This window comes from Taudactylus pleione, unplaced genomic scaffold, assembly GCF_031769625.1.
Source record: "Taudactylus pleione unplaced genomic scaffold, aTauple2 ptg000154l, whole genome shotgun sequence".
NCBI classification, from domain to species: domain Eukaryota; kingdom Metazoa; phylum Chordata; class Amphibia; order Anura; family Myobatrachidae; genus Taudactylus; species Taudactylus pleione.
This window is the reverse complement of record NW_028284556.1, coordinates 39572798-39596327: the sequence shown is the minus strand read 5'-3', so window position 1 is coordinate 39596327 and position 23530 is coordinate 39572798.

Below are 23530 nucleotides of genomic sequence, written 5' to 3'. Positions count from 1 at the left end.
AGTCTGTAACTATGGTGGTACACCAAGGCAGTGGAATGTATCACTATTGTCTGTATAAAGAAGGTACATTATTATATCTTACTTTCAACTTTTAAAGCAGTGTATCTTCTAAACTTCTCATCCTGTCCAGTTAAGTATTTACAGTATAATATAGAGAGGATATCACTAGCCCCAACGTTGGAGATATATAAGAGTTCTCCAACCAAGACGAACCAAAAATACCTGATTTATTATTGGGGAGTTGGGAAAGTATTGTTGGGTCTTTAGTTTAAATGTGACTTCACAACACTTGCTTCTTATAAGTTTGCATGAAATACTCAGTACTGTTATATATCTTGACCTTTTTGGTTGTAAACTCAATCCTAGTATACTTAGATCAGCGTAGCGAACATTGCCGAATAACTTACCTAGTTCCTGGTAGTCTCTGGGGCCCGTCTGGCCTCCTTCCAGGTTCTGATTTTTTTTTAATATTCAGCTGAGGCCTTCATTCTGAGTGGAGCCTCAGATTTGGAGTTCTGTGACCCAGGGTTCTGCTCTGGTCATTTACCTGTATTAACAGGGGCAAACTCTGAAGCCAGACAGATCTGAGTCTGACCTAAAAAGGGTCCGGCCCTGCCATTATTTAATCTGATTAGATTCCTCTTCACAGCTTGGTGCTCCAATAAGAAGAAGCGGGACCCCGGGAGCCAATGCTATATGAAGATAGCATTGGTTTCAGCGGGCAAACTCCAAAAACTTGCTCAATATTAGGTGACACCATTGGGTGTCTAATAATGAAATGGTCACTACTAAAACCATAAAGAAACTAGTGTAATGGGTCCATAAGGAATTATAAATAGGTTCCTAAAGGTGTTCCATACAGTGGATAATTTCATCATAAGAGTTGTTAATCATATTTGTCTTCATACAGGTTATATGAGGTTAGTTGGCCCCTATAATAATTCTTCAGATGCCTTTTTTCCTTGATGTCAACCCTGAATTGGAGTTTTCATTTGAGAGCTTCTGAAATACTATAACAAAAGGCAGATTGATTTAACTAAATTGTACATCAAGTAAAACATAGATGATCTCTACAAAAAATAAATATATTGTTGCCCTATACATAGATTGGGAGCAGGGGTGTATCTAGGGGTCCAAGCGCCCCTGGCAAAGTAATGGACTGGCGCCCCCCCCATATTTTCTGAATAATTACTCTGTACTTATAATGTCTCTACAGCCAGCCCTCCTACTCTAATCCCTAGCCAACCCCAATTTTATCAGCCAGCACCCCCTTCTGTTTCTTTAGGCAGCCCCCTTTTTGGCTCCCCAGCCCCACCATCCCACTTCTGTCTACCAAGCCATCACCCTTCTGTCTCCCCAGCCATTAGCCTGCCTGTAATAAAAGGCTCCAGGCCCTGGCCCCCCCTGGATCCAGGCCCCTGCTCCAGTCCCTGGCCCCGCAGATCCAGCCCCCTGATCCATTCCCTGACCCCCCGCAGATCCAGCCCCCGGCTCCAGTCCCTGACCCCCCCACATCCAGCCCCCGGCTCCAGTCCCTGGCCCCCACCATCCAACCGCCGGCTCCAATCCCTGGCCCCCACCATCCAGCCCCCAGTTCCAATCACTGGCCCCCACCATCCAGCCACGGGCTCCAGTCCCTGGCCCCCACCATACAGCCACCGGTCCCCCGCATGCCCACAAATACTTACCGACCTGTGGCTCAGCGGCTCCTCAGTGCAGCAGCAGAGATGAAGCGCACATGACGTCATGACGTCACGCGTGCCTTGTTAAAAAAAAAAAGCTTTATTTATTCTATGTACCTACCAGGCAGCCGCCAGCAAGCGATGGCAGCTGCCCAGATCTTGACATCTAGGAAGTTCCTAGATGTCAAGGTCCGGGCAGCAGCCATCGCTTGCCAGCGGCTACCTGGTAGATAGAATAAATAAAGCTTTTTTATTTAAACAAGGCACACGTCATGTCCATGTGCACCTCATCTCTGTTGCTGATGCACTGAGGAGCTGCCGAGCCACAGGCGGCCCTGTCTTGATTCTACCCACTTGCCACAGGTGGCACCCCCGGATGGCGCCCCCCATTGGCCGGCGCCCCTGGCGAGTGCCATCCTGGCTAATGGGTAGATACGCCCCTGATTGGGAGATGCCCTGTTTAGTGTACAATGCTACTAGTCTCTACATCATTCCCAGACCATTTAAGAGCACAATCCATGTGAAATGCAAAGTTGTTTTATAGCCATCAGCCATAGGGGCCTGATTCAAAGATGTACACAAACCCGTACATCTCAGATGGTGTGAGATCTGCGCATGCGTAGATGTCACACTGCACATATGCAGATCCCGTTCTGCAATAACACACGCAGTGTCCCCAATCCGCAGCATGTTTGACACCCATTTTGGGACAGGGAAGGGGCTACGATGGCAGAATCCTGGAAAATGGGGGCATGTCAGCGCCATTTCTTGGGTGTGCCGAGGCCAGTGGCTACACGGGCATCCTGAGTAATGGTCCTGTAGTTGATCTGAATCAGAGAAGCCGGCAGTGAGCGTCTTATTACTTAAGACGCCTCCTGCACATTTTACATATTGCAGCACAGCCGGTGCATGCAATGACGCAGCGGCTGTGCTACAGCAAACAACTCTAAATCAGACCCCTAGGTCCGTAAACCTGCATGCAAGTTCCACTTCTAATCCACTTACAGCAAAGTCTTCCACAAATAAACTAGCCACTTACATTTCACCCTGTTTAACAACAGAAATCATAGATAATTCTGACACTTTGAACAGCAGAAAATCTACAGTATGAAGCTTTCTAATACAAAATTTGAAAGACTGCGGGGTATTTTTCATGTCCGGCAAACTGCAGACATCAGCGACTTCTCAGCGAGTATGGCTGATGTTTTAAAATAGCACTCATTTAGATGGCATAATCAGGTTGCATTTGCCTTTTAAATGATAGAAATATATTGGATACCTGCACACTGGACTTGTATTGTAAAACTAATTGTTTGGGAGTGCTGCTGGTAAAGAAAGAGAGTTTGCCTTTCCTCTCGTGATAATTATATAAAGATCAGGAAGTACTTTACCGCGCTCACCCTTGGTGAATGGTGTACGTCTAGTGCATAAATTCCAGTCCCTATGTACAACAAACACTGTCTAGGAATACACCAAGAGAAGCATAATTATGTTCAATCTTTTACTATGTCATCGTAAATAAAATGTATATTACACAAATACAAAATTAATATTCCTTAAATAAAAAAAAATGTAAATAAGAGTAAGATTGAACATAATTATGCTTCTCTTGGTGTATACCTAGACAGTGTTTGTTGTACACAGGGACTGGAATTTATACACCAGATGTACACCATCGCCTTTTAAATGATTGCTACTTTAAAACATTAGCCAGACTCGCCAGTAAGTCGCCAATGCCTGTAATTCGCAGTCTACATTTACCCCTACATGTCAATCGACATTGAGGGTAGACACTAGACGGTGTGCCTGATATGTCGTCCAATCCTGCTGGATCGGACGACACATATCGTCTAGTGTGTACCCGGCATAACTGTAATTTTTCAAACACAGCCTGTAAACGGACAGTTAGGAGCTGATTGGCTGGGACTTATCTTTCTCCATTTTATCTCTGTCGCTTAGTGAATAGACCCTATTGTTTGGCTTGTATTTGGCCATCTTAAGAAAATCCCTAGAACCTTTTTTATCTGTCAAAAACTTCCAAATTATCAGATGATTTTTAATTCTATTGAGTACTCAAGCTGTTTGTGTCTGTACATTTTACATTACATAATGCCCCCCGATTGCGAAATACAAGCCCACGTGCTTTTTGGCAGTGCAAAGAACACCACAGCAACTTCTGATATTCATAGATAACACAGCAGGGGACAAGTTATTCTTTATAACATGCGAGTAGTCATTTTTGACAAATATTAAACAAAAATAATTAATCTTATCAATTATCTTTGTCACTTCCTGACATCACTAGTCACCAAAGATAAAGATATATTTCACAAATGTTTTATACAAATATTCACACTACCCAAGAATTATACCTTCATTTTTTGCAGGTATTTACTCCTTGGTTATATTTTCATAAACCAACTCAACACTTAAAAATTGGCTACTTTTATAAAAGCAGTTTTTCACTGTACAATAGTTAGTAATCTCATTAGGAAATGAAGCACTCATTTTTCCATGCTGATGATGTTTTTAAATCAAGATTTATCTAATGATCTTCAACTGGTAAGGTTAATCACTGTGCACACAATAGGATGCTGCATTAATTATATGGTAATACAGACAATGAAACCTTTTTTTTTAAATACCAGTAAATTAATGTACAGTGTAATTGAAGGGTAAGCTGAATGGCTAAAATTAATTTGTTGCCTGAAAATTGTATTTTACAAAGTGATATATAAAATTATTTTACTATCATTTATCATGATATAAATTGTAATAAATATATTCAATGACAGTCTAAACAATTTGCTTAATTTATGAATCATTAATATAAAATAATAATTATACACTTTGCAGTAAAAAAAAAAGATGTAGCAAGCGTTAAACTAAAGCTGGGTAAATAATATACTATTTGTAAAATGATTTAACGTTTTCCATCGGATTGGAATGACAAATTGTTCAAATCATCCAGTGTGTATACACTATGGCCCTGATTCAGACCAGCTCGCTGGGTTTGTGGGTATTTTTTATTTTTTTTCTTTTCCAGCCGCTCGCAAAGCTGTGGGAGAACACCCACAGCTTATGCGAGCGGCCAGGAGACCATCACGATAATCGCAACCATCGGTCTTGCGACGAGACCCTACGGTAGGGTCTAGGCTGCCGCAAGGCCGAGTGGACTTCCTGCTCTAACAGAGCAGGAAGTCCACTACTGACATCTGTAGTGATGTCAGTAAGACCTCCCAACAAACGCCAGGCGTTCCTAAGGGAATGCCTGCGTTTGTCCAGCCACCCCCCCTACCCGCCCACAAAACGGGGCGAGCTGTTACTCACCATCAACAGCCACCCCGTCTTGTTGCGAGCCTCATAGAGACTGAACTTCAGTCGCTCAGCGGGGCTCGTGCACGTGCACGCCAGACACAGCGTATGCGCAGTGCAGAAACACCGGGCCGCCTGCGAGCGCCCAGTATGCACACTCCCATGGCGTAGTACGTCGCATCCTCAAATCTGGCGTACATGCTGCTGAATCTGATGATGTGACTGATGACCCCATGCATTTGGATGATTTCGGTCGTTCACCAGATCGTGTGGTGTGTACGGACCGCACGATATGACGTTCATTGCATCTGCCATTGGCTGGGTACACACAGGGGCGTATTAAGAGAGGAGAGAGCCCGTGTGCATTCCCCGTCTGGGGCCCCCTCCTCTCCCCCCCAGCGGCCAGCAGCAGACTTTGGGCACTAGTCTGTGCCCAGAGTCTACTGCGCATGCATAGATCGCCGAGAAAATCGCAAGAGCACCAGTTTCCTGGCGATTTCCTCACTACGCATGCGCAAAACACCGTAAAAATGGCCGCTGCGGCCATTTTCCAGGGTTTTGTGCAGGGCTGAGACACCCGATATGGGACCTCGGAGAGGTAAGTATTAGATAATATCCCAGGGGCCCGTGTGCACCACACACCCTGCACCCATTATAGATACGCCCCTGGGTACACAGCAGGGCCGCAACTAGGGGGGGGCAAGAGGTGCACATACACCGGGTGCCGGATTGCAGGGGGTGAAAAAATCTGAATCGAGGTGGCTTGGGGGCTGCAGATTCAGAAAACGGCCATTTTTGGTCCTTACTGGCCCTCTAGTGTCTGTCTCCTCCTTGGCGGCGGCCATTTTTGGATGGCCGTTTTCAACAGATTCTATGCAGACTAGTCGTCCGCATGGACTCTGCTGAAAACAGCCACCCAAAAATGTCCGCCGTCTAGGAGGAGACAGATGCTAGAGGTCCTACTGGACCTCTAGTGTCTGTTAGGCCAGCGCTGCCGGGAGAAGATGCTGAAAGCTGCATCTTCTCCCGTGAAATCCCCTGGCAATGAGCATAAACCCCCACTGGCAACGAGCATGAAACCCCATGGCAACGAGCATAAATCCCATGGCAATGAGCATAAACCCCATGGCAACGAGCATGTAACCCCAGGCAAAGAGCATATAACCCCTGGCCATGAGCATAAACCAACGAGCATAAACCCCCTGGCAATGAGCATGTAACCCCTGGCAATGAGGATAAACCCCCTGGCAACAAGCATGAAACCCCATGGCAACGAGCATGTAACCCCATGGCAACGAGCATGTAACCCCTGACAACGAGCAGGTAATTTTAAAGTTATTAGAAGCCTTACTGTGGGGCATAAAATGGTGTCGGGCAAATATGTGACACTTTGGTAGGCATCACAGTGTGTGGCATAATGTGTAATGGGCTTTATGGTGTGTGGAATAATGTAAGTCACTATATCAGTGACGTCTGAGTAGTACACTGCCTTATGGAGGAGCAAAGACAAACTCCAGGTACAGAAAGGGAGGGGGCGCAAAATTGCTGCCTTGCACCAGGTGACAGATATCCTAGTTTCGGCCCTGGTACACAGGTCGTCTAATGTGTACCCAGCTTAACACATGACACAGAATGATATTAAATTGTGTCAAGCGTGCTTCCCAAATTCACTGTAACACCTCTATCTGGGCAGAAAGCACCTGGGCAGAACAGTAATGAATGTCAGTTAAATTAAAAGTTTATGAGGTGCATACTGTGCTTTTTAAATCTAATTGCTATATTCCTGCTGAATGATTGAATTAGCAGCATCTGTGATCTGAGCAGAGGGGAAGCTATCGGGAAGCCGACGGATGAAATCCCGACCGCCGGCTTCCCAACTGTCTAATCCCAGCAAGGTACTAATCACAAACGTCAAAATCCTATGGATACCTGATTAAAACCTCTATGCAATCCTGTCTATACTTTCTAAAATCCTGCGTATACCTTCTAAAATTGTCGCTATTTAGCGTAATGAGTCGCACAGTAAATAAATGCTTTCAGACTTTGAGTGTGGTTGCAAGGCACAAAAAGTTATTATTCAATATAAAAACAGATGGTTACACGCTGTGATCTAAAGACAATTAGCGCAAATAAATCATACAGACCCAAGGTACAGTTGTTATATACGCACGCGCTCTGGGCCCAGATACCGGCATCAGCATTAGAAACCTCCGTCAACAGCACAGCAAGAAGACTCTCGACTGGGCTCAGAGAGCGCACATATATACTCTTTCAGGGATTGGCAATACAATAGACAAGTTTGGCATGATTTCATTGGTTCTTTTTAAAGGTGCTTCTGTTACAGGATACTTCATAGGTCAATTCGACTGGACACAAACAGCCTCCAACAACCCTTTGTGTCCTTTTTCCCACTGCATGCTAATCTAAGCTGCTAACATTACAGAGTACATTTTAATGTTTTAACTCTCTATAGTCCATAGTTTGCAGACGCATGTTGCGATCTCCTCACCGATGATATCGGAAATCTGTGGAGACACAGTGGATAAGTACAACACCAAACATGGTCTGCTTACCATGTACTAAACCTTAGATATCAAATAACCTTTATTACACAACATTAATAATTACTGCATAAACCTTGAATATTACACTTCAATGCTAGGGAACCTTTTATGTAAGTGTGCAGTGTGTAAGTATTGGGGAATTGGGAAAAGATGCTAGTTAGCGTTGTGCGACTATGTGTTTTGTGGAGTACACCATGGTACGTGTTTTGCAGGGATAATCATTTTATATGTATTAGTGACTGTCTGTATTTATGTGGTGAGGACTTTTAACTTCTTATGATGATGGAAACTCTGGAAGAGAATATAAAAATGAACACAGCAGACCAGTCCATTGCCGCAGCAAGGACCTGCAAATTTCTTTAGCTCAGATATCTCACTGCAAGCTCGCGATCGACAGATCCACGTTATCAGCCTCGTCTCCGCCTTGTTTCTCCACCTTTTGGTTGACCTTCTGGCAGTGAGTGGAATGGATCCAGGTATCTCTCTCGGCCACCTTCAAATATGTGGTACTCGTCAGCAACACCTGATACGGACCTTCCCAACGATCAGTCAAACAACCTGAACGCAAGAAATTTCTGATCATAACATATTCTCCAGGTTCAACATCATGACAGTTTGTTTCAGGCATATTATGGGACAACAATTTCAGTTTCTGCTGTTGCTGTTTTAACTGTTTACTCATTGTTATAAGATATCTTACAGTTACGTCGTTGTTACCTTTCAAGTCTTTCTGTGAATTTATAATCAAATGAGGTTGTCTACCAAACAGTATTTCAAAGGGGGACAGATTTAGAGGGGGTCTAGGAGTGGTCCTTAGGCTATGTAGGACCAACGGTAATGCTTCTGGCCATCCTAGTACAGTCTCTGCCATGATCTTACTTAATTTGTTTTTAATAGTACCGTTCATACTCTCCACCTTGGCACTGGCTTGCGATCGGTAGGGGGTAAGAAGTCGACTATTAATACCCATCAGTTTACACATATTTTGAAAAACATCACCTGTAAAATGAGTACCCCTATGACTCTCAATAATTTTAAGGATACCGTATCTGCACACAAACTCCTGAACAATTTTCTTGGCAGTAAACGCAGCAGTATTAGTGGCAGCTGGGTATTCCTCAACCCAATTGGAAAACACATCAGTGCACACTAATACATACTTGAGATTCCTGCAGGGTGGTAATTGGATGAAATCAATTTGTATTACCTGGAAAGGTCCGTCAGTCGGAGGAATGTGGGATAGTTCGGTAGGGATCATTTTCCCAATGTTTTTCCTCAAGCAGGTCAGACAGGACATTGCTCTTTTTTCCGCTTGAGAAGAAAAACCTGGTGCGCACCAGTATGCTCTCACCAATTTACACATACCTTGCTTTCCCAGATGAGTCAGACCATGCGCTGCCTCAGCCAGGCTTGGGTAATATGCCTTGGGAGACACTGGCTTACCTTGTCCGTCTCTCCAGAATCCAGAAGACTCTTGCCCACATCCCTTGGACCTCCAGACTGACTTTTCCTGGATAGAACACAAATTTTACATCTCAATTAATTTCAGCATATCGATTGTTTGAAAAGTCATGTTTTGTTCAGTTGGTACATTCATTTTTAACCGTGCTGCCCATTTTGCAGCTTCGTCTTCCCTGTTGTTGCCCAGTGACACCGGATCATCCTCACATGTATGGGCTTTACACTTACTGTAATTACTGTCACTGCCTTTGGCAATTGGATTGCTGTTAGTAGTCCTTTTATATGTTTGGAATGTGCAATTGGTGTGCCTGCTGCTGTCATAAATGTTCTCAGATGCCATAAGGCACCAAAATCGTTTACTACCCCGAAGGTGTACCTAGAGTCAGTGTAGATATTAGCAGATTTACCTTCCGCTAATTCACATGCTCTCTTTAGTGCCACCAGTTCCACCACTTGGGCGGAGTGTGGTGGGCCTAAAGGTTCGGCTTCTATAATGTCCTCGTCATTTACCACAGCATAACCTGTACATAACTCTCCAGTGTCAGTTTGTCTATGGCAACTCCCATCCGTGTAAAATGTCACATCTACATTTTCTAAAGGTGTATCCCGTATGTCAGGTCTTGCAGTAAAGGTTTGATTCAGATATTCCATATAATCATGTGCATCAATATACCTGCAGAACTCACCTGTTGCCAGCAGCTCACCTCTTTCCACCCTTTGTGCATCATGTTGCACATATGGTAAATATGTAGCTGGATTTAACATACTGCACCTTTTGATGGTGATGTTTGCAGGAGCTATTAAGGCTAGTTCCCATTTTGTTAACCTAGCTGAGGAGACATGTCTGGTTTTGGCAGAGTTTAGCAAAGCAGATACAGCATGGGGAGTTTAGACAATCATATCATGGCCTAGTACCACATCCTCACTCTTACTGACCAATAGAGCAGTTGCTGCTACACTTCTTAAACACGTTGGGAGTGATCTTGCCACAGTGTCCAATTGTGCACTGTAGTATGCTATGGGCCTACTGGCATCACCATGTTTTTGTGTGAGGACACCTGCAGCACAACAATCGGCTTCCGTACAATGCAAATCAAAAGGTTTTTCATAAGCAGGTATTCCCAATGCAGGTGCTTTTGTCAGACTATCCTTAAGGTTATGGAAAGCCTTCTCTGATTCCTCTGTGTGTATGACACGATCGTGCTTTGAGGAAGAGACTAATTCCTGTAATGGCAAGGCCAAAATAGAAACACCTGGGATCCACATTCTGCAGTACCCACACATTCCCAAGAAGGTACGAATTTGCTGTTGGTTCTGCGGCAGTGTCATGTTCTGTATGACCTGGATTCTGTCATTTGTGAGATGTCGTAACCCCTGAGTTAGGCAGTGTCCCAAATATTTAACCCTGGACTGGCATGGCTGTAGTTTGTCCTTAGCAACCTGTATGCGAGAGATGAAGCAACCAAAGTTTAGTATCATTTAAACATGACATAAATGAATCATAACATAACAATAAATCATCCACATATTGTATTATAACAGATCCATTGGCAGGCTGAAAAGATTATAAACAGTCGTGTAAGGCCTGGGAGAAGATACTGGCGCTGTCTATGAAACCCTGGGGCAATCGTGTCCATGTGTATTGTACACCCCTGTATGTAAAGGCGAATAGGTACTGACAGTCCGGATGAAGAGGCACAGAGAAGAAAGCAGAACAGAGGTCAATGATAGTGAAATGGGTTGCATTGGGTGGGATCTGCATAAGAATGACAGCTGGATTTGGCACTACGGGAAATTGGCTCTCTACCACCTTATTAACCCCTCTAAGGTCTTGTACCAGCCTATAACCCCTCCCACCACTCTTCTTTACAGGAAAGATGGGACTGTTGGCTACACTTGCTGTACAAACTAAAATCGCTCAATTATGGGATAAATCCCTAATTCTACCTCCTGTTTTAATGGGTACTGGGGAATTTTTGGAGCTTGCCTACCACTTTTTAGATTTACCATTACGGAATTACGTTTGCCATTAATCCAGTGTCCTGTCCATCCTTGGTCCAAAGTGAATCTGGGGTAACATTTGATGTACTTGAGATGGATTTTTACTTGAACCAGTAGAATGATACATTATCCTTTGGGGAGTGTCCAACATATCCCTTACCTCGTGCGCAACTCTCTCTGGGATATCTAGAAATATACCATCAGGGGTACAATATATGACACATCCCATCTTACATAACAAATCCCTTCCCAGTAGGTTAGTAAGCGCCGCTGCTGCCAGGAGGAAAGAATGCCTGGTATGCAAAGGCCCAACAGTGACCTCTGTGGATTTTGTTAAAGGATAATGTTGCACTTTACCCGTTACACCCATTGCTGGTACCGTCTCGCTGGTTACCTGTAAGTTAGCAGGAGATTTTATCACTGACCTGGTCGCCCCTGTGTCTACAAGAAAAGGATATTTAGTACCAGCTACCTCAACCACCATCACCGGTTCTTCCTTAGTACTTCCCATTAACCTGACTATCTGTAGACCACAGGTATGACCTGACCCCTAGCGTTGACTCTCACTCTCCTATACAGAATTTACGGCCACAATTGGAGCTGGTGACTGTTGTGGGTTTCCTGTACTCTGTGTATATCCAGTATGGGGATATCCAGGTACTCCCTGGTTAGGGGGTCCTACCTTCTTCACCCTACAGTTCCTACTTACATGTCCCACTTGGTTGCAGTTAAAGCACTTTCGTGAGTGGAATGGGTGAAAGGATTGCTATTGAGCGGAAGGGAAAGATGGTGGGTGTGGGTAAGGATATTGGGGGAAATATGGTGGTTGTGGATAGTATGGGTTTTGTGGCTGTGTGTGATAAGTGGGGTAAGGTTGTGTTTGATGTGGTGCAGGATTGGTGAGGACGTGTAGCTGTGCAGGTATATGTGTGTCTGTTGGCTGTGATGTTATAGTCATTCCTTCTAGAGCTTGAATACTAATAGACATTAGTTTCTCACTCTGGGTCTCTCTCTTTTTAAAGATGTTCTTATCATGTTCAATAGCGGATTCTATGAGGGTGTCTACAGTGACTCCCCTCCAGCCAGGTTGTGAGGTCTGAACTCGGGTCTTTAGATTCTCTTTTAGACCATCCATAAGTACAGTGACGATCATTCCCCTGTGATGAGTGCTATCTTTAATATCCTCTAACCCAGTGTACTGGGTGATAGCCTGAACAGCTCGGTTACAATAATCCTCTGCAGATTCACTCTCTTTTTGTTTTATGGAGAAAATTTTGCTCCAGTTAACTACTACTGGAAAATATACACCCAATTGAATTATAATGCGGGAAATGTTACCTTGGTTAATTTCGTCTTTTAAGGGAACATCATCCAATACACAATCCGTGATAAACTTTGTCACGTTGGTATTGCATGGAAGACAAGCCCTTAACACCACTCGCCAATCTTTATTGGTTGGCTCGTGAGCACTACCCAAATTTTTGAAAAATCTTTGGCATTTGGCTAATTCCTTTTTAGGATCGGGGAAATCATTCATTATGGAATTTAGCTCCGCTCTTGTCCAAGGACAATGCATTGCTACCTCCCTTGTGGGCACTACACCGTTTGCAACCGCATTCCCATTCGGAACAATTATTGTCCGGATGGGATGCAGACCAGCCACACTGCTACTTTTGAGCTTGTTACCTGGCTGGGGATTTAGTCTATTACTGCTACGTATATGGTTAACAACTTCCTCTACGGGTGCAGTGGATGTTAACATTTCCTGTACTATCATTGATGAAGATGGCGGCACCACGTGTGCTTGTTGTGGTGGAGCATCTAACATGTGTACAGCATGGGAAATGGCAGACCTAACAATAGGCTCATCATCCGCATCATAAACATTTTCTTTATGGTTACTTAAGAGAGGGTACAAGTTACTTGTTCAGTTTTTATGGGTTCTGTTAAGGGGTGTTTTTTCCTTCTTTCTTTTTGTACACACATTAAACCTATCTTTCTCAGACTATGCTATTGTTAAAGCACAGGGTTAAATACAGGGTACCTTGAATAACCAGGAGTCACCATTGCTTAGAGCCTGCTGTTCAGTGTAACTTCAGGCCTTGCAATCCTGCAAAATACGAAAGAGAAATTGTTACATATCTTGTGCAACCATTCAAAAATGAAAACAAACACACTGTGAGAATTATAATAAAATCAGGCATCGCTGGATTGCCATTCTACAAGTGGCATCCTGTGACAAACATAAAAAAAAAAAAACTAACACAAAAAATAAAATGTGGGTACTCTCTGCTTTTTTATTTGTGGGAATTAAAATTGTAAATAGCAGCAATGATAAGTTACCACAATTATAAACAGACCTGTTCGGGGCGCTAATGATGATTTCCACAATTTTAAAAGCAGACCGGTTCGGGCGCCATTGATGATTTCCACAATTTTAAAAGCAGACCGGTTTGGGCGCCATTGATAATTTTAAAAGCAGACCTGTTTGGGCGCCATTGATAAGGGGTGTTTTTTTCTTCTTTCTTTTTGTACACACATTAAACCTATCTTTCTCAGACTATGCTATTGTTAAAGCACATGGTGGATCGTATGAACGAACTACAGTCTCAATTAAACACATGTGAATAGACAAAGACTACACCAAATCATCCACTGTATGCATTGCTACATATTCTACATTACAGAGTCACCCATATAGCTTGCTGTTAGTAATTCACTTCACTATTGAATGTTAACCCAGCCTTTTCCGAAACTACAAATCAAACGTGTTACACATATAGTCTACTACAGATTGATTACTATATAAATCACTACAAACTATCTATATAAGCTATAAACAGATTAAATCAAACTAGTTATAGATATCATATAGGCTAACCACTGTACAGTTTACTTAGCCATTATGAGTGGATATCTCCAGGGGAATGAAGTTGCATTCTGGACTCCTTCTGGGGGGGGTCTGCTCTGCCTGTGTCTCCCTGGTGTGTCCTTGCAAGCATGTGTGTTCCCAGATTGTCTGCCAGCATCTGAGAGTGACCCTTTGTCTGATCTCTGTGAGAATCCAACTGTTTTCCTATTACCTGATAGGTGTGTTCAAAAAGGGGGTGTTTCAATCCTTTACTTTGAAACTCATGTCCAATCACCTGTGAGGAAGCTTCAAGAGGAAAAAGCCTCTTGCCGGGGGTATGCTGTGGAGTGTGAACGCCTTAACAAATGTTAATTAGATTGTAGTATCATTTAGCCATCTCTATTGATATGCTGGAATAACCAGTTCTGTGTAAACTTGTTTGGGACCTGACTATCTCTGGAATATGTGAATTACACATATATATATATATATATATATTTGATTCTAATTGTATAAGGAATTATTATTATTGATTTTAATATATACACTGTAACATTTCCCCCTGTTGTGAGTTCAATGACATCTGACAGTTGAACTGACATAAGCTTGTGTATTATTAATATTTTAGTGTATGTGTTATGTGTATGTTCGTTGATTGTACAGGTGGTGAGAAGAGAGAGAATTCAGTTTGGAGAGAATCATAACAATGTAATTTTCACAGTTCAAAATAAAAGGTAATGAAAGGGCGGAGAAGTAACGGTCCTCTCCTGCTTCGCATATGTAGATAGAAAAAACCTTGTTTGATTGTATGTAAGGATAAAAAATCTTACATATGTGAACCAAACCCTTTCCTAATTTTTATTAACATTTGGAATCAAAAGCCTATAGTTGTCATCTTCGCCACATGGGATGAGGGTGCACTTCTGGAGTGTTGTCATCTTGAACATCTGCTTTGGATGATTCGTATCCTGGTCCTTCCGATCTGTTCCATCTGATCATCTTCCGATCTGTGTTTCGTCTGATCCTCTTAGGGTTCGTGTAGTCATCTGCCAGGAATATCATCTGTCTGCAGCTGGGCCTTGTCAGCATCTAAATAAGAAATTGAGAGATATCAGTACTTTTGAATGTCTCCATCTTTCCTACCAAATCTGATGTCTTCCATCTGATCTGTCTGCAGTCTTCAGATATCCTGTTGTTGACTTGACTTGCCTACATGGACAAAAAACAGATTCTTCATGCATTAGCGGTCCCTCCCCACCCACTGTGATAGTCTAGAATTTTGTCTGCTCCATATAGGAGTTTTCAAAAATCACATATCATTAACATTGACGAGTATTACAGACTCAACTTTACATAGTTTTCTCCACTAGGTGGCATTCAAGATCCTACAATGCCTTTGTTTTTCTCATTTTCTATGAAAATCTCCAAAAAAATATCCCTAATCTGGGAAATTCTAAATTTCCAACCTTCAAATACCCATATAACCATATCCATAATCTGGAAAATTCTAAATTTCCAACCTTCAAATACCCATATAACACCCCCCCTTTTCTCCTGACAATAATCTGTGTATTAATTGTTGAGGAGAACCAGGGAAGTCTTGGGCCATTTGATCTACTTTGACCTGCATTCCGATGTTCAGCGAAAATAGAAAGAAATGTTAATGTACACAATACAGACATGTCAATATGTAACTAAATCTTATCTATTCTAAACATACAAACTGTTAATAGAAATACCCAATTACTTATTAGTAATAACAGAAAATCATCCTGTGGAACCTGTTTAAATAAAAGACCATTTTAAAACAACCTTAAATTTAATTTTTTTCATTAAAAACCCTTAGTAATTCCAGGCATTACCACCTCTGCTGGGAAATGGATGTGTATTTCCCCTTCTACTACTCCTCCTCCTAGGACCTGAGAGTGTCCCTACTGGCCACTAGAGGTAAAACATCAAAATTACAGGTGTTTTGGGGGAAAAAAACTTACATTCCGCTGAGTTACTGTCACTGCAGCAATTTAAAAAAGTATGATCATATCCATATTTTTATGATCTATGGCAATCCCCCTGTTCTGGTGAATGAAACCTCCACCATTGGGTTATCCATAATACCTACACCACAATTTAATAGATTTTACAGGGATTTATAAACACAAAAATATCACGTTTGTGCATATTACTATCAATCACTTGGTATCTCTAAGAACTATTCCTTATGAACTGTTACCAATTACAACAGTTCCGATGTCATTTACCACATACGTCACTTCATGAGATATACACAGTATTTTCAGCTATTAATATTTCCAAGATCCTACAAAAAAGACCTTGTACACCCATCTTCCAATTCCTATGAATTTGGTCAGGGGTTGCAATACTTCCTTATTAACGCTAGGGAATTTTTGAATCCTTTACTCCGATATACATATTTATACCATTATACTTTACCTGTATACACCTGGGATTTTAAAATGAGCAGGATTTTATACCACCTGTCTGTTTTTAACCCATATTATACCATATACAGTCTTAAGAACAATTGCATATACCATAAACATTGGTATAAGCATAAAGGTTAAATCCATTATCACCTGTAATCAGTATCATAAAGACGCCTCCTTATTTACTGCAGTAACGACCAATCTAGATTTCCTTATTCCTGCTTTTCATATGATATCCCTACTTCTAAAGAATAACCCATGTCTAACGTTCTGAGTATTACGCATATCACATTGTCTCTTAATATCTATAATGTTACGTATATCGCTGTCTAAAAATCATGTTTCCTGCAGTCATATACCTAAAGGAAAACAATTATTCAGACATCCTAACATCTGTGGCATCTTAAATGAAATGATCCATTTTTACCTTTATTACAGACTTCGCCAATCTGCGATTTAGTCTTTTAAACTCCATTCTGCTTATCAGTATATATATAGAACGATTATTATAGGACTCATTGCAAACCTGCTATATGATCCAATTAATCATACCCTGCTTAGCAATTAATCAACCGGATTCTAAGCTTCACACCGGTGTCACCTATATATATCTGTCACAGAACTGAATAAATGGGTTAAACACATATCCGCCCTTTGTGAGTTCCTTAATCTATTTACAGAAATCCATATCTATCTGAGTTATGACTAGTATACAGGGTCAGACTGGACCATAGGGGTACAGAAAACCTCCGGTGATCCCCATTGTTCTAGTCTAACACTGCTTGTGTATTACTTTTTACTGTCCGTATTGGTGGAATTGAGGTCCTCAATCCATACAAGATTGAAGAATTTATCTTACAGATCTGAGATCACCCAGCGAGAGTAGCTAATTCACGCCATCCACAGGTTCTCAGTGCGCGCTTCTCTGCTCAAAATTCTTACCGCGTCGCCAAAATGCAGTACCCACTCAGACAACTATTAAAGACATGCTTCTGTAGGAAGTAATGGTTAGAATCAAAACAACAGAATGACTTACATAAAAACAATATTACTTTACCGCTATTATGGGTCACCTCAGATATTCATATCACTCTGAACCTTGTCAACCTTTCCATACAGTTTTCTTACGTATCCTGTCCTATGCCACCAGGCCCCAGACACCGGGTCGTCATCGCTTATGCTCTATGCATGTATAGCGACCAAAGCTTCATGTGAGCTAAACATGCAAGCTTTCACAGGGCCACTAACCGCCCTAATATTTCTTGACAAAACACATCAAGTCCTTGATTATCTTAAACAATGTATTATGCATATTACGCAAACCTTCAAATCATAACTGTAAGATTATATGTGGTTTACATGCGATCTAATACACAGATAATACAGTATAACACACCACATGTTATAACTTACTCAGAAGTGGATTTCTTAACCTAAAATCTATAAACTGTTGTATTGCAAGGATTTTTTCAGAAGTACATACAAACTCCACACAGATGACCGAATTCATGTGTATAGCACACATACCTCAAAACTCCTGTATTGCAGCCATGTGTGTGTTCAGTAATGCCATATTACACAGATCCCTGTTTTCCGAGATTGTGTATAAACCCCCCCTTTTGTTCACAATCAGACATTGAGAACAACAGAAGGTAATAAATGCAAATCATAATTCACATTGGTGCTGTATCTAGCTCCTGTATAAATCATGATTACTCTACCAAACATCATAAAATTTGCCAATTGTAATGTTTGTGACATTATCAGAACACACAACATTGGAACAATCCTGTAATACATTGCAGTACAAAAATACTTTTACCATCACTAAGATGAATTTCTAATTTACGTTCATTTGCTTCAAATATATGAAAAATTTATTTGTGTTTTCTGCGATTAATTATGAATTCTCCAGTACTTTAAAACATGCACTGTACCTGTACCAATGTGTAATGTGTGACTTTAATGCACAAGTTTCACTGCAGATATGCTGCAGGGTGAATAAACAGAACTAAATGAAGTGATATACCGTGAATGTATGTGTGAGAAGTGTACATGCGTGTGTGTATGGTGGGGGATGTATGATATACTGTATGTATATTTTAAGGGATATAAATGTTTTCCTGCACTTCCGGCAGATTAATATCTATAAATAAATTGTGGATTGCAATCTATCAGGGAAAACAATTATTTGTCTATATATTTGCATGTGAGAGTTGTGTGCTTTTGTGTTGCTATGAATGGGGGATGGTGGAGCCTCATGGTAATGCAGCCATGATCAGGGGCGGATTGGGCTGCCGGGAAAGCGGGAATGTTCCCGCTGGGCCGGCCCCATGATCCCCTTTGCTGGCCTGGCAGATACTGCTAGCCAGGCTGGGCAGACACTTCGGCTGCCTGCATGCTGCCGGCGGCGCTTCTGAGATTTGCGTTCCACTATAGAGCGCAAACCAGAAGCTTCTGGCTCTACTATCAATGTGCGCCGCGGTGTCCTAGACCCCCCCTCCCTTCGCCGCTGCTGCCCACCATGAGCCCCCTCTCTGTAGGAAGGTCGGAGCTGGTCAGGGCCTTACCGTCAGCTGGAGCTGCCAGAGATGAGATGAACCACGTAGGGGGCGGGGTGTGTGTAGATGTGCCTGGGATGGACTAGGAGTAGGAGCCGGAGGAGCAGAACACGAATGGCAGAGGCACACTCACTCTGGCTGTGTCAGCACTGAAGGACGGCAGCCGGGACCCGTGAGCTGCGATGACCCTGGAGTGGAGGTGATTATTGTGCAGCTTCTTCATAGTGAGTCTCTTCCACTTCTATCCTGTCTGCTTAGTCCCAGCATTACAACCACCCTGGCCCCTGCTTAACAGTACTACTCCCAGCCTGCCCCTGCTTTCCACTATTACCCCCATCCTGCCCCCTGTTCTGAACTACTACTACTCCCAGCCTGCCCCACACTACTACCACTCTAAGCCTGTCCTGCTTTGCTATTATTACTACTCCAATCCTGTCCCCACTTCCCACTACTACTCCCATCCTGCCCACTGATCAGCACTACTACTACTCCCATTCAACCACTTGCTTCCCACTACTACTTTTCCCATCCTGTCCCCACTTCCCATTACTACTCCCATCCTGTCCCTACTTCCCACTACTACTCCCATCCTGCCCTCTGCATCCCACTACTATTACTACTCCCATCCTGTCCCAACTTCCCACTACTACTCCCATCCTGTCCTCTGCATCCCACTACTATTACTGCTTCCATCCTGCCCCCCACTTCCCACTACTACTCCCATCCTGCCCTCTGCATCCCACTACTATTACTACTCCCATCCAGACCCCTGCAGTTTATGAAGCTCGCGTGCCCAGGTGCTAGTTCCGGAGGGGGAGATTTGCTCTGGCCTAACAGTACAGCAACCACCTTAACTACCATCCTCGCCTCTGAAACATACTCGTAACTGCCCTACCCCCCTGCCTCCGGATCATACCCTACCCCTGGCCCCCTAGACATACAGTACCCCCAGCCAGGGACATACATTACTCACCAACCAACCCCCCTCCTTTCCATCCAGGGCCCAGGGACATACACTGCTCACCCTATTTTTTTTCTTGTGGAGGACAAAGTGTTTTTAGTTTTATCCTGCAGAGGCCAAATGTGTTTTTTTTTTCCTGTGGGGGGGGCAATATTTTTGTTTATTCAATGTCAGGGGTCAATGTGTTTTTTTTCCCCATGGGTCAATGTGTTTTATTGATTTCTGTAGGAGCCAATGTGTTTGTTTTTCCTTTGAGAACCAATGTGTTTAATTTTTTTCTGTGCGGGTTATGTTTTTTTTTTTCTTTTGTGGGGACCAATGTGTTTGTATTTTTTCCTGCGGGGGCCAATGTGTTTTTTGCCCTGTCAGATGTCAATATGTGTATTTTTTTCTTGTGGGGGTGAATGTGTTTTATTTATTTTTTTGTGTGGGCCAATGTGTTTTATTGTTTCCTGTGCTGGATAATGGTTTTTTTTGTTTTTCCTGTCGGGGTTCAATGTGTTTGGGCCCCACAGGAAAAAAACAAAACATATTGAACCCCGACAGGAAAAACAAAAAACTTTATCCCCCACAGGAAAAAAAAAACACATTGGCCCACACAAAAAAAATAAATAAAACACATTCACCCCCACAATAAAAAAAATACACACATTCACACCTGACAGGGCAGAAAAACAAAAAACACATTGGCCCCCACAGGAAAAATTGTAAAACACATTGGTCCCCACAAAAAAAAAAAAAAACATAACCCGCACAGAAAAAATATAAAGCATATTGGTTCTCAAAGGAAAAACAAACACATTGGCTCCTACAGAAATCAATAAAACACATTGTCGCACAGGAAAAAAACAAACTGTTTTATTTTTTTCTTGTGCATTGTTTTTCACCTGCGCATGTGCTTGAGTGGCAGTGCAGATTCAGATGCTTGTACCAAAAAGTGTATTAGAAATGTGTTGGGTGTTCCTAGGTGGTTACTGGTGGTTTGGCTGCAGAATTGCTTACATTGGAGGCCATACTTAGATGGATGATCTGCACCTGGCATAGGGTTGGCGAAAGTTCCAGATGCTGGAGTCTAAAGACTTAAGGCCGGTACACACTAGACAATGTCTAGTATGTACCGACCTCGTTAGCGATGGGACCTTGTGGGGTGCTGGCATCGGCAAGTGTATACACACTTGCCAATGCTGGGAGCATCGGCGCAAGAGTGGGGAAATGCTGTATTCGGCAGCATGACCCTCGCTTACGATGTCGCCCATCGGATCTGCATGCAGGTCCGATGGTCGATGTCATTCACAACGTGCGTGAGTTGTCAGTGACATAGTGGGTACACACTGAAAGATATGCCAGATATGTCCCTCCGATCTGCCAGTCGCTTAGTGTGTACCCGGCGTTAGACACTGACAGTAGGCGCCTCAGTACTTGCATATTCGGTCGCACGGCAGTACACCAGGGGAGGGCATTATAGCGTCATTAGCCTAAAGTCACAGACACAACTGCAGCAAAAGATGCAAATCAGGCCCTATGACAAGGGATCCTGCCCCCCTCGAAATACCACATCTCAACAGACCCCGCCCCCATTAGGGCTGCTTCCATATATTTCCCGGGCTGGTTTTCCATCCCAATCCGCCCCTGGCCATGATGTTGTAAAGAGATCTATTGTACCAAGTGTGAGTGTGTTTATTTTTTTGTAGTGTGTTATTGCAGATATGATATATGCAGCACAGAAAGGGTTAAATACAGGGTACCTTGAATAACCAGGAGTCACCATTGCTTAGAGCCTGCTGTTCAGTGTAACTTCAGGCCTTGCAATCCTGCAAAATACGAAAGAGAAATTGTTACACACAAACACACTGTGAGAATTATAATAAAATCAGGCATCGCTGGATTGCCATTCTACAAGTGGCATCCTGTGACAAACATAAAAAAAAAAAAAACTAACACAAAAAATAAAATGTGGGTACTCTCTGCTTTTTTATTTGTGGGAATTAAAATTGTAAATAGCAGCAATGATAAGTTACCACAATTATAAACAGACCTGTTCGGGGCGCTAATGATGATTTCCACAATTTTAAAAGCAGACCGGTTCGGGCGCCATTGATGATTTCCACAATTTTAAAAGCAGACCGGTTCGGGCGCCATTGATAATTTTAAAAGCAGACCTGTTTGGGCGCCATTGATAAGGGGTGTTTTTTTCTTCTTTCTTTTTGTACACACATTAAACCTATCTTTCTCAGACTATGCTATTGTTAAAGCACATGGTGGATCGTATGAACGAACTACAGTCTCAATTAAACACATGTGAATAGACAAAGACTACACCAAATCATCCACTGTATGCATTGCTACATATTCTACATTACAGAGTCACCCATATAGCTTGCTGTTAGTAATTCACTTCACTATTGAATGTTAACCCAGCCTTTTCCGAAACTACAAATCAAACGTGTTACACATATAGTCTACTACAGATTGATTACTATATAAATCACTACAAACTATCTATATAAGCTATAAACAGATTAAATCAAACTAGTTATAGATATCATATAGGCTAACCACTGTACAGTTTACTTAGCCATTATGAGTGGATATCTCCAGGGGAATGAAGTTGCATTCTGGACTCCTTCTGGGGGGGGTCTGCTCTGCCTGTGTCTCCCTGGTGTGTCCTTGCAAGCATGTGTGTTCCCAGAGTGTCTGCCAGCATCTGAGAGTGACCCTTTGTCTGATCTCTGTGAGAATCCAACTGTTTTCCTATTATCTGATAGGTGTGTTCAAAAAGGGGGTGTTTCAATTTTTTACTTTGAAACTCATGTCCAATCACCTGTGAGGAAGCTTCAAGATGAAAAAGCCTCTTGCCGGGGGTATGCTGTGGAGTGTGAACTCCTTAACAAATGTTAATTAGATTGTAGTATCATTTAGCCATCTCTATTGATATGCTGGAATAACCAGTTATGTGTAAACTTGTTTGGGACCTGACTATCTCTGGAATATGTGAATTACACACACATATATATATATATATATATATATATATATTTGATTCTAATTGTATAAGGAATTATTATTATTGATTTTAATATATACACTGTAACAGGTTCTTTCAACAACTGTACCTGCACCCCCATCCGCATAGGGCGGCGGTGGTGCGCGTGAACCACTGGCAATACCTTCCACAACGCTACCTTGCTGCACGTGCGCGCTATCTCGTTGCGCACATGCACCGCAGTTTAGCGCTGCGTGTGTACTCTCCGGTAACGTGCTCACGACGCTAGTTTGCGTCGCGAGCACACCTTTAAGCCACGCATCCCCCTCACAATTGCCATAATTTTAAACACTCATTATATTTTACCTTTTTCATTCGAGAGCACACCATACAGATGCTATCTCGGACATTGTCCAATACCTCCTTATCAAAGCTGCCAATTCTGGGAAACGGTCTAACACTCTTCAACGTCATTTTAAACCATACATCACAGTACCTAATTGCATAAGCACCGTACTTAGTATGCATAATATGGCGTGCTGACCCAAGCGGCGCTTCCAACAGCAGCACATCATCTAACATCTCTACCGTTTGCTTGGCTCCCATCTGGGAGAACCCTAAGTTTTTCAGTAGAGATTTAAACTGGTGAAAGACAGTCGAGATACTTTCACTTACCTATGGAAGAAAGTCCAGATGCCTCCACTCAC